The 11,064-nt window shown below is 50.9% G+C and overlaps 1 pseudogene; it reads right to left on the reverse strand.

Moving 5' to 3' along the window:
- Positions 1–9,905, reverse strand: part of LOC129037127 (succinate dehydrogenase [ubiquinone] flavoprotein subunit, mitochondrial-like) — a 29,072-nt pseudogene extending 19,167 nt beyond the window's left edge.
- Between the last annotated feature and the right edge of the window lie 1,159 nt (positions 9,906–11,064).

The raw sequence follows: 11,064 nt of genomic DNA on the forward strand, positions 1-11,064 counted from the left end.
AGAGCAGTACAGACAAGGCAGGTGTGCTAGAGAACGCAGCAGCAACAGCTCCTACGTTGGTGACACATTTCCTACTTCTACACAACCCGAAGAGGCACGCCACACTGTCCGGTGGCTGCATGCAGCTCCACTCAGAGTCTGGTGCCAGAGTGAGGTTCACAGACCAGGGGGTCACAGCCCAGATGGGAGCTGCTGGCAACACATAACCACTTAATTAATTAAAATAAAACAAAACATTCAGCTCTTCAGCTACACCAGCCACATTAGCAACAGCCCCATGTGGCTGGCAGCTACCAAAGCAGACGGTTGCAGACGAGCAGATTCCGGCACCGCAGAAAAGTAGGCACTGGATAGCGCTGCCCACCTGGACCTGCTGTTCCCTCAGCCAGCGCAAGTTGCTCTCGTAAGCCTGGGCCAGCTCCCCACATGACAGCTCCTGCTCCGGACGGAGCCGCTGTCTCCTCCCACCACACACTTGTCGATGCACTCAGCCACAGAGAAGTCACTGGTGTTCTAACAACCTGCAAATTAACGATCCGTCCCCATTCATCAAACAACAAAGTTCAGAATATTGATTACTCTGAATCAATACTGTTCAAAATATTATTTGGCCATGCCAAAGCTGACCCCGATTACCCAGTAACTATTGTCACCTCAAGTCTTTGTCTAGTGATAAGTTAATATTAAAACAATCCATGGCCGGGTATGGTGGCTCACGCCTATAATCCCAGCACTTCGGGAGGCTGAGGCGGGTGGACTGCCTGAGCTCAGGAGTTCGGGACCAGCCTGGGCAACGTGGGAAACCCTGTCTCTACTAATATCAAAAAATCAGCAAGGCGTGGTGGCGTGCCCCTGTAGTCCCAGCTACTCTGGAGGCTGAGGCAGGAGAATCGCTTGAACCCGGGAGGCAGAGGTTGCAGTGAGCAGAGATCGCGCCACTGCACTCCAGCCTGGGTGACAAGAGTGAGACTCCATCTCAAAAACAAAGCAAAACAAAATAAAACAAAACAAACAAAACCAATCCATTCAGGAACTCAGAGATGGTAAAAGAGGCTTAAAATACTTGTTCTTTTTCTTTTTTTGAGACAGGTCTCCTGTTGCCCAGGCTGGAGTGCAGTGGTATGAACATGGCTCACTGTGTCAAGTGATCCTCCTACCTCAGCCTCCTGAGTAACTGGGATTACAAGCATGTACCACCATGCTCAGTTACTTTTTAAACTTTTTGCAGAGACAGGGTCTTGCTATATTCTCCAGACTGGTCTCAAACTTCTGGTCTCAAGTGATCCTCCTGCCTCGGCCTCCTAAAGTGCTGGGATTACAGATGTGGGCCACTGTGCCTGGCCTGCTTGCTCTGTTCTTATAGGCTGAGTGTCACATATCCCAAGTTAAAACCTGGTATATAAGATTATCAATTCAACTTTCCAAAATAAATGCAAGAAGTCACACATTGCCTTAGGGGCAGCTCCTCAAGGCACATGTCTGGTTCTGTCACATCAACAGTCGCTGCATGTGTCCCACACCGCTGTTCTCTGTTGCTTTTTACGCAATCTCTGGCTGACTCACTGGGCACGCTAACCCATTCCCCGCTGTCACCATAAGCCCCAGCACTACATGTCCTGTCTCAAGTGGACCAGGGGTGGTCTTACCCTCCCATATAAGGTGTGCAATATTGAGTGGCTGGTCCGATCAGCCACACAGCAGCACCGATGGGCCTGCCTGCCCTTTCCAAACCTGAGGCTCTGTCCACCAAATGCACGCTGATAAATCTTCCCATCTTCAGTTCTGTTAAACGGCATGCCATAAGTTTCTAGCTGTGAAAGATAAAAACAAACAAAAACCTTATTACCTTAAAGGAGTCAAGATATTCACAGCTAATCTACACTAAACAACTTTAATACGAATCTGCAAACCCAAAGTAATCTATTTTATGAAAATGTCAACACTTCATCAAAGAGAAGTTTTTCTTGTTACATGTAATACATAGTTCATGATGGACAAAGACTTCTCTTGTGAGCTTTGCCAATCACCATTCTTTCGGCTGCCACATCCGCCTCAATTGCTTACATTTTTTTCCAAGACTCTTTTGTACTAGAAACAGACCACGAGAGCACCCAGAGCCTCCCGCCCATCACCTCGACCACGGCAGCAGGGGCCTGCTCCGTCATGTAGTGGATGGCATCCTGGTCCCCCAGCCAGTCGGAGCCCTTCACGGTGTCGTAGAAATGCCACCTCCAGTTGTCCTCCTCCATGTTCCCCAGAGCAGCATTGATTCCAACCTGGAAACACCAACCACTTCCTACAAGCCACAAACAGGAGCCCCAACTTTGTCTTCCAGGCCCAAATCCACCCACTGGGGGATTCAGAGACAGCCAACTACTCACGCGGTGACTCCCAGTGAGGACTGACCTCAGCAGAGGAGCAGCGAGACCTGACAGATTCCAGATCACAACCCCTCCCTGACTCGCCCAGTGATTCCATCCCTTAGCCTCAGTGTCCTCATCTGTGTGGTGGAGACAGAGGGAACTCCAGGAAGGGCTGACTGGAGCAGTGAGTGAAAGGCTACCTGTAATATGCTTATAACCTAACCTATCTGGCACAGAAAAGGTACTCCACAAATCTTTCCAGATAATTTTACTAACAAATCTTCCCAACGGCATTTACAGGCATGTGTTAAAGATTAGAAGTGCTTCCTGCCAAGTAATAAACTCCATACTCAAGAGTCGCACTCCCCTGTACCCCTGCTTCCTTTGGCTGTGTGTGCCCACCGCCGTCTTACCCCTCAGAGAGTCCCAGAAGACAGCAGCACAGGGACAAATGAAACCCTTGCCCTCTTCTTCCCCAACCTAAATTCTGATTCCTCCTCTTTAGGTGATCTCCTTTTCTTAAGGTGTTGGGGCGGCGGGGGTGGGTGGGGAGGGCAGTAGGTGAGATGGTCAGAGGTGTTGGGGTGGCGGGGGTGGGTGGGGGTGGGGAGGGCAGTAGGCGAGATGGTCACAGAAAACCCAAGTGTGACTGGAGTCTGAATTAGGAGTGACAACAAGGCTCCCATCGTTCAAAGTCTTCAGGGAAGAGGCTCCAGGGAGAGACCCCTGAGAGGGTGAGCTGAGTGAGCAAGGCACAGCAAGAGGCCATATGGCTGGAGCACGGGGAGGAGGCAGGAGGCTGCCCAGGTAGAAAGTGTGAGGCTGTGCAGGACCTGCACGGAGTGGGAGGACGGTGGGGCACCTTTCTCTTACCTGCGCTGCAATAGTGTGTGACCTGGTAGGAAACAGCTTGGTAACACATGCTGTATTAAACCCTGCCTCGGAAAGGCCAAATGCAGCTCGCAAGCCTGCCCCTCCAGCGCCTACCACCACTGCATCAAATTCATGATCCACTACTGGATACTGAGCAGAAATCTGGAAAAGAAAAATTCACCTGTCAATCACATGTCCCACCATGCCAAACATGAAGACTCTTGTGACAGTGAAAGAGCTTGACAAAGATAAAACGAGCAACTGCTGGGCACACAGGGCCTCCATCCTGTCCTGGGGCTGAGCCCTGAACAGTGCGGGGAGAGGTGGGCACATTCGCACCTGGAGAAGGGACTGACAATCAGATTCTATGAATGGTAGAGGGTCTATCCCATGGGATCAGACTGAGGACCACAACTCTACTTCAGGGCCTTGCTTATGCTTATGCCTGAGAAGGTGCCAAGGAGTATTCAGTCGCTATTGTGAGCTTATGAGAAAAGAACTTCGCAGCAAGTTTCAGTTTTCCAAGAGAGAGAGAACAGGCACACTCAATACCAAGGAACCCACACCGAAGGGGCCCCATGGTCGTATTTTCAGTAGGATTTTTTTTTTTTTTAAGTATTTATTGATGATTCTTGGGTGTTTCTCGGAGAGGGGGATATGGCAGGGTCATAGGATAATAGTGGAGAGAAGGTCAGCAGATAAACACATGAACAAAGGTCTCTGGCTTTCCTAGGCAGAGGTCCCTGTGGCCTTCTGCAGTGTTTGTGTCCCTGGGTACTTGAGATTAGGGAGTGGTGATGACTCTTAACCAGCATGCTGCCTTCAAGCATCTGTTTAACAAAGCACATCTTGCACCGCCCTTAATCCATTTAACCCTGCGTTGACACAGCACATGTTTCAGAGAGCACGGGGCTGGGGGCAAGGCCATAGATCAACAGCATCCCAAGGCAGAAGAATTTCTCCTAGCACAGAACAAAATGGAGTCTCCTATGCCTACTTCTTTCTACACAGACACAGTAACAATCTGATCTCTCTTTCTTTTCCCCATATTTCCCCCTTTTCTTTTCAACAAAACCGCCATCCTCATCATGGCCTGTTCTCGATGGTCGCTGTCTCTTTGGAGCTGTTGGGTACACCTCCCAGACGGGGCAGCCGGGCAGAGGCGCTCCTCACTTCCCAGACGATGGGCGGCCGGGCAGAGGTGCTCCTCACCTCCCAGACAGGACGGCCGGGCAGAGGCGCTCCTCACTTCCCAGAAGGGGCAGCCAGGCAGAGGCGCTCCTCACCTCCCAGATGGGGCCACCGGGCAGAGGCGCTCCTCACTTCCCAGACGGGGCGGCCGGGCAGAGGCGCTCCTCACTTCTCAGACGGGGCGGCCAGGTAGAGGCGCTCCTCGCTTCCCAGACGGGGCTACCAGGTAGAGGCGCTCCTCGCTTCCCAGACGGGGTGGCCAGGTAGAGGCACTCCTCGCTTCCCAGATGGGGTGGCCAGGTAGAGGCGCTCCTCACTTTCCAGATGGGGCAGCCGGGCACAGGTGCTCCTCACTTCCTCCCAGACAGGGTGGCGGCTGGGAAGAGGCGCTCCTCACTTCCCAGACGGGGTGGCTGGGCCTAGGCGCTCCTCACATCCCAGATGGGGTGGCCGGGCAGAGGCGCTCCTCACATCCCAGACGATGGGCGGCCGGGCAGAGACGCTCCTCACTTCCTATACGGGATGGCGGCCGGGCAGAGGCACTCCTCATTTCCCAGATGGGGCGGCCAGGCAGAGGTGCTCCTCACTTCCTCCCAGATGGGGTGGCGGCCAGGCAGAGGTGCTCCTCACCTCCCAGACGGGGCGGCCGGGCAGAGGCGCTCCTCATTTCCCAGACAGGGCGGCCAGGCAGAGGCGCTCCTCACTTCCCAGATGGGGCGGCTGGGCAGAGGCGCTCCTCACATCCCAGACGATGGGCGGCCAGGCAGAGACGCTCCTCACTTCCTAGATGGGGTGGCGGCCGGGCAGAGGCTGTAATCTTAGCACTCTGGGAGGCCAAGGCAGGCGGCTGGGAGGTGGAGGTTGTAGCGAGCCGAGATCACGCGACTGCACTCTAGCCTGGGCAACATTGAGCATTGAGCGAGAGAGACTCCATCTGCAATCCCAGCACCTCGGGAGGCCGAGGCAGGCAGATTACTCGAGGCCAGGAGCTGGAGACCAGCCCGGTCAACACGGCGAAACCCCGTCTCCACCAAAAATACAAAAACCAGTCAGGTGTGGCGGTGCGCACCTGCAATCCCAGGCACTCAGCAGGCCAAGGCAGGAGAACCACAGGAGCCCGAGGCAGGGAGGTTGCAGCGAGTTGAGATCACAGCAGTACAGTCCAGCTTCGGCAACAGAGGGAGACCAAAGAAAGAAGTAGAGGGAGACGGAAGAAAGAAGGAGAGGGAGACTGAAGAAAGAAGGGAGACGAGGGAGAGGGAGAGGGCCTAACCCTTAATCTTCAGTAGGATTTTATCATCTATCACAGCAGATACTGTTCATTTTAATTTATTGCTTTACTTGACCTAAATTTAAATCTAGTTTATAGATACATAAGAGATACAAGTAAAAATGTTAACATCTATGTTTATATTTGTACTTGCAATTAAGTAGTATTACACTGAAAATAATTTCAGCATGCATTGGATACCTATGAGAAATTTTTCTCTTATGTCTATGACTCATATGAAAACAAACTGGTATAGATCCTTACCCCCAAGCCAAAAAAATCATTTATAATGGAACAAAAAGCATGAACTTACAGAATCTGAAACTTTAGCAGATGCCCTCTTGTTCCTTCAACAGTGAAGTGAAAACCTCGGGTTCCTGATTGCAACACTGTTGGCCACTGGAGACACAGAAGACACAGATCCAAAGGGTTAGTGTCCTGAAGGAACAAATGTGGGGGACAGTAATTCAAATTTCCCCTTTTTGCAAACTCTTCACCTTCTTATGTATCCAGGTGCTCCTGTGCATCCAGAAAGCTCAGCTGGGACCCTCTACTTAACCCTGAAGGGCAGCCCAAGGGGCAAGGAAGGACTTAGCCCCCAGGTCCTCCTTTCCACCCTGACTTGGCACTCTAGAAAACCAGGATGATGCTTGTTTCCAAAAAGGATACTCACTGACTCAGATACAAAATGAAAAAGGCACACTTCCTCTGTGAAGTCTTAATTCATGCTACTTAGTGGAGAAGGTGAAAGACATCTAGATCGTATTACTGTATGTGATATTTTGCAAATAATGAAGCATTTTAACTGGCTCCATCAGAGCCCTTTCCACATTACAGTTGCAATCGTCCATGAGGGCTTGCGGTCAGTTCAAAAGGCACTGGACACTGAATCAGGAGATCTGTACCCTGGAACAGTAAAAGCTGACAGCCCAGAGGGACGAGGTGTCATCCCTTCATCACACAGGAGGATGTCGGATGCACACTCTCTCCTGCCTGGCTGCTGCTGGCTTTTTCCTGGCCAACGTCTACAACTTGACATATCTCGCTGCTTAAATTTTCCATCTTAGAACCTTTACCCAAGAAAACTGGTTTTAGTGTTTAGTTTTTAGTGGCTCTGTGTGAGAGAGATGACACTGTCCATATGCTAAAGTTGGCCAGCCATTTAGGGGATATGTTTTCCATTCTGCTGGCGGCATTTTAGAAGACCACTGAATAGTCTCAGAAATATCATAAAAAATAGTTTTAGGGGCTGGGCGCGGTGGCTCATGCCTGTAATCCCAGCATTTTGGGAGGCCAAGGTGGGCGGATCACCTGAAGTCAGGAGTTTGAGACCAGTTTGGCCAACATGGCGAAACCCCCTCTCTACTAACAATTAGCTGGGCGTGGTGGTGGGCACCTGTAATTCCAGCTACTTGGGAGGCTGAGGCAGGAGAATCGCTTGAACCCAGGAGGCAGAGGTTGCAGTGAGCCTAGACTGTGCCACTGTACTCCGGCCTGGGTGACAGAGCGAGACAGTGTCTCCAAAAAACAAAAGAAAAGAAAAAAAAGCTTTAGGAAATTATACACTCAACAATCAGAAGAGGGGATGTGAGGAATGTCTTCAAGTATTTAGAAATACTTGCAATTCAGAAATTACTTATTATGTGGGATAAAAAATTATTCTTCATTTCTCCAATTTCTAGTCTCTGTTTTTATTGACATAAGCTAATTTAGTTTTTTCTTTTTTCAGAAAATGAGAAAGAACGAATATTCTTCTACCTTAGTATAATTTTTGACATGATAAAATCATATTTTAAGAAAGAAGTCTCTGAAATAATTTTAATACAAACGTTCTTGAAAATTTTGTAAAGTGCCCTATTAACATAGGGTAATAGCACCAATAAAAACAGTATATTATACCAAACATAAGTAGAAACAGTGAGCTCACTAAATGTTTATTTGTTCTTTCTAGGATGTTGATGTGGAATACACACTGCCCCCCCCCGCCCCCACACACACACACAGAGCTAGCTTAAAAGGGCAGCTACTATAACACAATCTTGAACAAATTATCATGCCATTCCCCGGTGGAAAAGGACACTAACCCTCTGCATCTAAATCTAATCTGGGGCAGATTTTTGAATTTGGAAAGCCCAACTTTAAGCCAATGTCAGTCTTTAGATAAAACTCAAAACTAGTTTTGACACAAAACTAGTCTTTTGTGTCAATTATTAATTTTTTTAGGAGAAACTATCAAACATTTCCTCTAAGAAAAAAAATGGAGAACATATAACTAAAAGGAATACTTGGACCTTGCTTAACAATACAGAATTTCAGATGACTGAATCAGGAGGTGGAGGGGGAAAAGTAAGAAGTGCAGAGACTTTAATATCCGAAATCTAGCAACATAAGGGGTCCTCATCGAATAAAATGCACCTATAAATCATGAGCAAGAAACTAATCTGCATGTACAACCTACACAATCACAAAAGCAGCCAACGAAGAACCTAAAAACGCAAGACTTTCTGTAGGAAAAGCTACCTTCATCAAGATAAAAAGACTTTTACAAAACCCAAGACTAAATTTTGGTTCCATTTTGCTATCTTGCCATCTTTCTGAGGTGCCTGGGGTCTTAGTCTGCAGAAGGAACACCGGGCACCATCTGGGTTGAGAACAAAGGCACTAGCTCTAACTAGCTTTTCTCCAACCACAAGCTACCATTTCCCCTAAAAAGTCCCACTGACCATGGGCTTTACTTCCTGCTTGTGGACGCCCTCTTAGCAGCTCCTAAGAGCCCAAGATGCGGCGGGGGTCTCTGCTCAGTCAGCACCAACCACAGCAACACACTAGAACGTTTACATGCTTTCTGATGTTGACAGGATGGCTGTATGACTAATCCTCACATTTAATTCAGAGATTTTTAATAACTATTTCAAAAAGGAGAAAATTGCACAATTACAGGCATAATTCAAATCAATATTGCTGAATGCGTTGGTTCCTACTGAGATTTTTACTCTGCAACTTAAAATTACTTTGTAATTAAGGAGGTGGGTGGGTAAGTTCATTTAAAAGAACCAAACAACTAAACCTATCCAATTTAGCTTGATTAAATAAAATCCTAGAAGGCCGATTCTGAAGATGCAATCGTAGAGGGCACATTCAGACAAACTCAGAGAGCAAGGGCTCAGGGAAGCATAACCCTGACGACCATCCTGGACTAAGGGGAGCCCGGCCCTCGAGGCACTCAGCGCACAGGCAAGCACAGGTCCTGGAGTCCTCGCCCGGTCAGTGCGCTGAGCTCTCCGCCTGAGTTTTAAAAACCGGCACAGCTGCTTTTAAACACTAGCACATTTTTGGTGGCACAAGGGCCACCACACAGGACCCAAAGTAGAGGTCCTTAACTTACAAGGTCCCGAAGTGGACATACACAGATTTGCGCTTTCTGGAAAGGGGAACTGCAAGCCCAAGCTCGGGCACGCCACGCTTCCCACCGGACGCCAACCCGGCCGAGCCCGGCCACTCCTCGCACCCACCCGGAGGGTTTCACCCGCCCCGCGGGCCCCACCCACGGGCTGCGGGCTGCCCCTCAGGACAACCCGCACAGAGGGCGGTAGAGGCCCAGCCCAACCAGGGCTCCACCCCGGTGACCTTGGGCAGACACGACTCCTCCCCGAGTCCACCCGCCAGGCACTGAGGCGAGGGGCTACCTCAGCCCGCGAGGTCGCCGGACCCCAGGCCCGGACAAAAGCGGCGGAGGGGACACCCAGCAAGCCCGCGGGGTCGTGACCTTCACCGGGACGCGGAATACCTGCTAAGGACCGAACTCCCCAGGCCCCCGAGTACACCCCGCGGCTCCCCCTCGCACCGGCCCAGGGCTCTCCCAGCCCCTTCCCCATCCCCGGGCAGGCGGCGCGGGGACCTGGCGCCCGCTCCACTCGGACCCGCTGGGGACCGTCCCGCTCCTACCGCCGCCTCGCCCCCCGCCTGCCCTGCCCCGGTCCGCGGCAGGGACTCACCGCCTTGGCCAGAGCCAGGCGCCGAGCGCTTAGCAGCCGCGATAGGCCCCGGACCCCCGACATGTCTGTAGTCGCCGCCGCGCAGTCCCGCCAGTCGCTGCGCAGACTGCGCCTGCGCACCACACCGGGGTAGAACGCGGGGGAAACCCGGCCCGCGCACCACGCCAGGGTCAAAGCGGGGACGGTAGTGGGGGACATCGCGCCTGCGCACCACGCCACGCCCGGGCTGGGGTCTAAGGGGCGGGGGCGCCACGCCTGCGCAAAGCGGACCCGCGGACGGTGGCGCTGGGTGGACACGGCGGTCCTGCGCTCCCCGACCGAGATAGGGTGGGCCCTATTTCGGGGAGGTGTTGGGCGCCAACATTTTCTAAAGCCCCGTGGGTGGTTCTCCGGGATCTCCCAGACCCAGAGGGCCTGAACGTCCAGAACTCAAGGAATGGGGTGCAAGGGGCGGCGCTCGCCCGCGGAGGTGGGCGGGAGCGACCCGGGGCCTCCGGCCTCTGGTGATCCGGAGTGACCCTCGGTTTCCGGCCTCCGAGGGACGGGAGCGATCCTCAGCCATGTGCCTAGCCTCTGGCTTCTGGCTGATTTTTAAATTTTTTGTAGAGGCGGGATCTTGCTCTGTTGCCCAGGCTGGTCTCGAACTTGTGGCCTCAAGCGATCCTCCCTCCTGGGCCTCCTGAAGTGCGGGGATTACAGACAGAGCCACTGCGCACTGCCGTGGTCAGCTTTGAAAGCTGGGTAGATCCCTTTGGCTTATACGCCTTTCTGCTAGCTTACCCTGATTTTGCTTCTGGTTCAGATAGTATTTTAATATTTCTACTGTGTCTTTTTGTAAGATATCTGAAATCTTTTTGTGGAATGAAGTGGTATGAAAAACCAATAATCATTAGTAATTATGTTTCCTGTCTTTTCACTTTAAATTATTAAAATCTTCATCTTGTGCATAATGTTTAACAATTTTGAGTTACTTTAGTAAATTTGCAAGGTTTCAGTCCCATTTTATTGATATTTGGGTTGTTTCCCATTTTTGCTCTTAATAACACCATACAGAACATATTTGTGACCATAACTTTATCTTTAGGATTTTTTTTTAGATGTATGCCCCAGACGTGGCCTTTATTGGCTTGCAAGGAATGAACATACCTCCTAGACTTTTTTTTTTTTTTTTTTTTTTTTTTAAGTTACGCTGTTTTAGTCCTGGGTTAGTTATCTAATTTTGTTTGGTTTGAGATGGAGTTTCGCTCTTGTTGCCCAGGCTGGAGTGGAATGGCGCGATCTCGGCTCACTGCAACCTCTGCCTCCAGGGTTCAAGAGATTCTCCCGCGGAGCTTACAGTGAGCGGAGATGGCGCCACTGCACTCCAGCCTGG

Source organism: Pongo pygmaeus, chromosome 4, assembly GCF_028885625.2.
Source record: "Pongo pygmaeus isolate AG05252 chromosome 4, NHGRI_mPonPyg2-v2.0_pri, whole genome shotgun sequence".
In the NCBI taxonomy this organism is placed as follows: Eukaryota; Metazoa; Chordata; class Mammalia; order Primates; family Hominidae; genus Pongo; species Pongo pygmaeus.